Source organism: Xyrauchen texanus, chromosome 17, assembly GCF_025860055.1.
Source record: "Xyrauchen texanus isolate HMW12.3.18 chromosome 17, RBS_HiC_50CHRs, whole genome shotgun sequence".
NCBI classification, from domain to species: Eukaryota; Metazoa; Chordata; class Actinopteri; order Cypriniformes; family Catostomidae; genus Xyrauchen; species Xyrauchen texanus.
Window position 1 is genome coordinate 14,827,207 of NC_068292.1, and position 6,000 is coordinate 14,833,206.

At 36.0% G+C, this 6,000-nt stretch overlaps 1 protein-coding gene across 2 annotated transcripts in view; it reads right to left on the reverse strand.

Annotated features, from left to right (window-relative positions):
- LOC127657549 (protein O-linked-mannose beta-1,4-N-acetylglucosaminyltransferase 2-like) overlaps positions 1–5,692 on the reverse strand; it is a 28,009-nt gene extending 22,317 nt beyond the window's left edge. The window contains exon 1 of one of the 2 annotated variants that reach the window (XM_052146396.1): positions 5,477–5,692. The gene's annotated coding sequence lies outside the window, so the exon portion shown is untranslated. Of the gene's footprint in view, positions 1–2,330; positions 2,399–5,476 lie in introns of those variants that run through there. The other variant, XM_052146397.1, reaches the window with a different exon arrangement.
- Positions 5,693–6,000: the final 308 nt, after the last annotated feature.

Consider the following 6,000-nt stretch of genomic DNA (forward strand, 5'->3'; position numbering starts at 1 on the left):
CCTTTGAATCACCTTTTTTAATAAACAACTGATGATACAGATCTTAAGTGGGGGTTTATTTCGGCAAATATGAATACAATTAGTGACTTGCAGTGCACTGTATCTTTGTATCAAAATGCCTTTGTATACCAAAAATGTGGTATTGTCTCCTCAAAACTGTTATTTCTGTGCAATTGTTAATAGTCATTAACAGCTGTCATTGGCAAGTATTAAAGTATCTGAGTCAGACTGAAGATGGTTTTGTTGGGTGAGGGTGTATTTCTTGACTCTTTGGCAGTTTAAATGCAATTACATTTTATTAGTAACATGTTTTGAGCAAATTTATACAAACATGGACTAAGATACAATCAGTAGTTCAAATGGACAACATCTTTTACAACAATCATTATATGTGTGCATTTCTCTGTGAAAAAAATCACATGTATGGTAGTGGCATATAATCACTCTTATTTCAAATTATTTTTACATTCAATTCTTTCTAAGCACCTCTCAGACTGTGTACAAGTTGTCCAGCAGGTGAACTGAAATCGTTTGTGAAGTGTCTCGGATGCTTTCTTTCTCGTTGAGCAACTCTGCATCAAACTCTTCATCACTGCTGCAGCTTGTAGAGAAATCAGTTTTCTTTTTTCAATCTATTTGTCAAGTACCTCTTTTTATCATCTGTCTTAAGCAGAAGGCTGACCAGCTCAAAGGTTCGCTGAGCCACCTACAGTACCAGGGTAATATTGGTTTTCGATTAGTACCACCTGTTGTAAAGGGCGTGAATGTGCTAATGGTGGTCATTCGCTTCGCTTTCTATGGGAAATGGGCATTCGACAGTGATCTGAAAAGGCCTTTCAGCAGAACACAAATAAAGATATTTTTATAAGAATCTCAGCTCTGTTGGTCCATTCAATTCAAGTGAATTGTGGCATGATATTTGAATCTCCAAATATCACATATAGGGAGCATAAAAGTAACCCATAGAACTCCAGTGGTTAAGTCTATATATTTAGAAGCAATATGATAGGTATGGGTGAGAAACAGATAATTATTTAAGTACTTTTTTTAAATAAATCTCCACCTTTGACCAGTAGGTGGCGATACCAACAAAAGAAGAATGTGGAAGTGAAAGTGTACATTTATATATAGATTTATTATGCTGTGATTAGTTGATTAGGATCATGGATAGTGTAGTTCTTTACCATGAATTCCACTATTAATAAACTATTTTTTTTAAATTAAGTTACAATCACATGGAATGAATGGTTCAGCAGAAGCATATACTATAGAATAACAAACTAAGAGCCCATGGTAAGTTTGTTTCAAAGGTTTATAAGTTATCGTTTATAATCAATTCCCCTATGGAAACAATGAATGGGATTTTTACTTCCGGAACAGACTGTTCCATTCTATTCAGCTTATTTTGAAAAGGTTTTCCTGAACCCTCTTCCATAGGTGGACAAACAGATCCCGCTTCAACTAATACCATTGGTTGGGTCAATGTCGCTCTGTCAGACTGCTCAAATAATCAGAGCAAAGTATTGATTCACAGATCTGCAGTGTGTACACTTTTTGACTTGCTTGTCTTATAGTCATCTCTACGGAAGAGGATTAGGGCCAAGCAATAATAAAAAAATAAAACCATCTCGAGAATAAAGTCATTATAATGCGAGATTAAACTCGTTAAATTTCGAGAAAAAAGCCGAAATACAATCTTGAGAATAAACTCATTAAATATCGAGATTAAACTCGTTAAATTTCGAGAAAAAAGTGGAAATACAATCTTGAGAATAAACTCATTAAATATCGAGATTAAAGTCATTATAATGCGAGATTAAACTCGTTAAATTTCGAGAAAAAAGTCAAAATACAATCTTGAGAATAAACTCATTAAATATCGAGAATAAAGTCATTATAATGCGAGATTAAACTTAACGAGTTTTTTCTCGAAACACAACGACTTTATTCTCGATATTTAATGAGTTTATTCTCAAGATTGTATTTCCACTTTTTTCTCGAAATTTAACGAGTTTAATCTCGCATTATAAGGACTTTAATCTCGATATTTAATGAGTTTATTCTCAAGATTGTATTTCGACTTTTTTCTCGAAATTTAACGACTTTAATCTCGAGATGGCTTTATTTTTTTTTTATTATTGCTTGGCCCTAATCCTCTTCCGTATATCTCTGCATATTAAACAAGAGCAAGTATTTTAACATTGAGAAAATAACACAATTCAGCATTAATTAGACAGTAATAACGGTTACTTCTAATTATGTTGTCCACACAATATCCAGCCATCCTCAGAAGGGGAAGTATGTTCCTGTTTCCACCAAGAGATATTAACCTTAATAAGCTTCATGCTGATTGATACAGAGAGCACTGAAGCAGGCAGACGTCTTCAGCATCCCTCTGTTCAGATGAAGAATGGGTCTGAAAGAGCCTTTTAGAGTGGGGTTACAAGAAACAATGCCAGCTGCCTCCTGGGAGAAAGACTCTACATAGCTGGTTTGAGGACGGCAAAATGACAAAACACTGGAGCAGGAGAAGGACAGGGTGCAAAACAAAAAAGCAGCAACATGCATACGAGTGCGCCTATGAAAATGGAGGCAAGCGTGTTTTTCCCTCTTCTTTGCATGATTTTAGTTCCAACATAAACATATATAGGAAGAACAATCAGAATAACTTCTGCTGATGCTCTTTGATGACAAAAACGATCATTACTTTTTTAGAGTAATTAAATGCGTTTGTATTTTGTTATGTCTGTCGGCAGTGTTGGGAAGTACGGACTTCATGTACCATGGATTACTTAATCATATTACAAAAATCAAGTGCTTAAAATTAGATTACAACATTACATTTTAAATGTGTGCAATCAGATAAGTTACTTTGTATGGATTACAATTTAAAATTGGTGCCCATAAGTAAGTCTGTTAAATATTATATTACCTAAAAACTTAATTTATAAGATTAGGGTACTTATTAATTTTAGTTACATAATTTGTAATCAGTACACAATTTACATTTCAGAAGCAAGCAACCAAATACTGTTGGATACAATGCAAGCAAAGATTTAGTCAACAAGGCAGTCGCAACCTATTTTACTTCTGCAACAAAATGAAAATATTCCTTGTAAAACAGGATATTTGGAAGTAAAATATGGCATGACTGGATTTGATTTATAGGGAATTGATCATGAAAAGTGGTCATTTTCTATGTCAGAATAAAGCCTATAAAGTGACAGGAGGGAAGCAGCTGAAAAATAAGAGGGCTTGATAACGACAGCTAAAAGCAAAGTTGGTTCAGAGGTTGAGCAAGATATTAAATTTGGATAAAAGATTACAGAGAGAAAAAAAACATTTATTTTCTTTGGAATAGTATGCATTAATGAGTCGTTCACGAAGACCAGGAACTGAACACCTTATTCTGTGATTTTGTGTAAACTGACAAGATTACGCATATAACAGGCAGAAACCCTTAAATCTACAACAGTTAGAAGAATTAATAGGCCTAGGGCCATTTGCATCTGTTTAAGACTACTCTTACTAGTTCATCGTCTAAAATTGTAGTCTTATCTTTTTCAGTCAGTTGCATAAAAAATTTGATCGTTCTAATTTAAGACCAAAATGTAAGACAGCAAAACCCTAGGCTAACATTTGTTTACATTCTATGTTGCCATTGAAAATAACTGTCAGCTGAGCCAGTGGGGGCTTCAGTTGAGACTTTGGGTGAATTCCAATGGAATGTGATCATCCCTAAGCACTCTGACGGAAGCATGGCATTACAGTTTGAATGTACCCTTCACTAAGTCTTGTGAAAGGGCCCTTGTTTTACTTAAACATGTTTTACTTTCTTAAGTTTGCTTGGAATGACGCTTCAAGTAGCATCCCCTTCCAGAAGTGCCCTTCAAGGGCGCAAAAATACAGTTTGGAAAAACACCCTTGATAGAAGATTTGAATTCTACAATGGTAACAAAAGTTTGGATGAGCCGGTTAATGTGTTTACATGCCACGCAAAATCAGCTAAATCTATCGGTGCTGACTGGTTTATTCAGTAGACGTTTATGGCCATTACGCCGATAAATAAATGCAGTTTATTGCGTTAGCATGACCACACATGCTGTCAGCTTATTAAGCATTATCATGTAAGAATGTGCATGTAAACATGCTCAATGAGTTTTAGATTGAGTGAGGATGTACTTGTTTCTGATTAGTGATACCTGGGCTGCGTTTCCCAAAAGCACTTCAAGCTTAAGTTGACTGCAGAGACAACTGGCGCCAATGGTCTCTTCGATCAACTTAAGCTTGTGATGCTTTTGGGAAACCAGCCCTTGGTCTATGCAGTTTTGAGAGTGAAACCTTGCCGTCCTGTCCTCCAACTGTCTGTGTAACCGTCAGTCAGGCAGCTCAGCTGGAAAAATAATAACATATTCTAACTTAATACAAACCCTAGATCAACTTTCTATGCACCTTCAAGTGACAGCATTCAATGCAGGCAGGCTTTTGTAATGTTTTTGCAATAGTCTTATTCTGGGGCATCATGCATAATTTTTTTTGTTTTGTTTTTTTCTTTTTGAAGGGGTTCCAGTGGCAGTCTTGGCTTACTTGGTGACCTAGACAATATAAGACATGGCCAAAAAACACTTTAACTACTTGGTAGTTGTATATAGAGAGGCGTGAAACAGTAAAGTCCAGATGTAACGTTTTTGTTTAGAGTAAAAGACTTACAGTCACCAAATCTGGAAATGTGAATGTGTGATTTCTATCACAGTGTTTTAGACTAACACCTTTTTGTGCATCTTAATTTTCAAAACTATATACATTCTTTTTTCCTGGATGTTGCATTTAAAATCAACTTGACTCAAATGTGAAGGGGCATGTGCAGTTTGAATGGGCATGACGATTCTGATCTTATTCATAACAGATATCAAATCCTTTTTGACTTTCTTTTCTTATTCATAACAGCATCAAATCCAGTGTTCTGGTCCAGATTTTGTCCTTCAGTTGTGCATCCTCTTACATTCCTGGTGTCAGCTCTTCACACTGATTCAGCAATGACAAGCTGCTATAATATTCACTTTGTGTTTTTTGCACATCTGTCTAGTCTGACTACAGATAATTAGAATAGGAGCACTCTTAAATGCACAAATTAAAGCAGTATACAATATATGGCTAATGAAACACGTGAATACTCCTGAGCTACCTCATGATACAACACAACAGGTAGCAAATAACAAATGAAAAATATTCCCGTTATTTATCTGATGCAATGCATTTCTTTTGTTTTAGTAAAGAGACCAAACCACAACATGCTTTATGGTTTAATGTCGCTTGATTGTGTGGATGATTTGACAACATATTGAAGTCAAGAAGAGAGCGTCTATGTTTTCACGAGGACAGATCTTGAGGGGGGAAAACTTTCTGCAGCAGCAAGTTCCTAAAACAGACACTGATGTATCACAAACCCCATGCAAAAAGCAAATTAATATCATACCTGTGGTAATAGGTGAAAAAGGACGAGGTGATGTGAATTCACTGCGGATACACAATGTTTCAACAGCAGCTCCAGCAAACCAGTGCCAATGATCATTTACAACTTTGCAGCGACCAAACGCTGCGTTTCCAGGGTTATCGCACGTAATACGCTACGTTTTCATTCACCACTGTGATTAAGTGACACCGTTTCGCTTTAATTGTATCGTTACGTGGAGTAAATATGACCCAGTCACGCGTATTCTGCATACGTTCAACCAGCTGCGGGAGAAGTCTCCACCCACAGCAGAGGGAGGGAGGACAAAACCTCGCGAGATATTTTTCACTGATAATCAGTCTGACGTGAACAGTCGTGACTTATCGCGAGAACATCATAGCATATTTGACAGCGCACATATGAATTAAATAAAATGAAATAAAACGAAACACATCTTGAGAATTTCAGTTAATTGTTATCATAACTGTACATGGTGAACGTATTAAATGGTACATGGAGACAGAAATACAATTATATATCAGTCACTG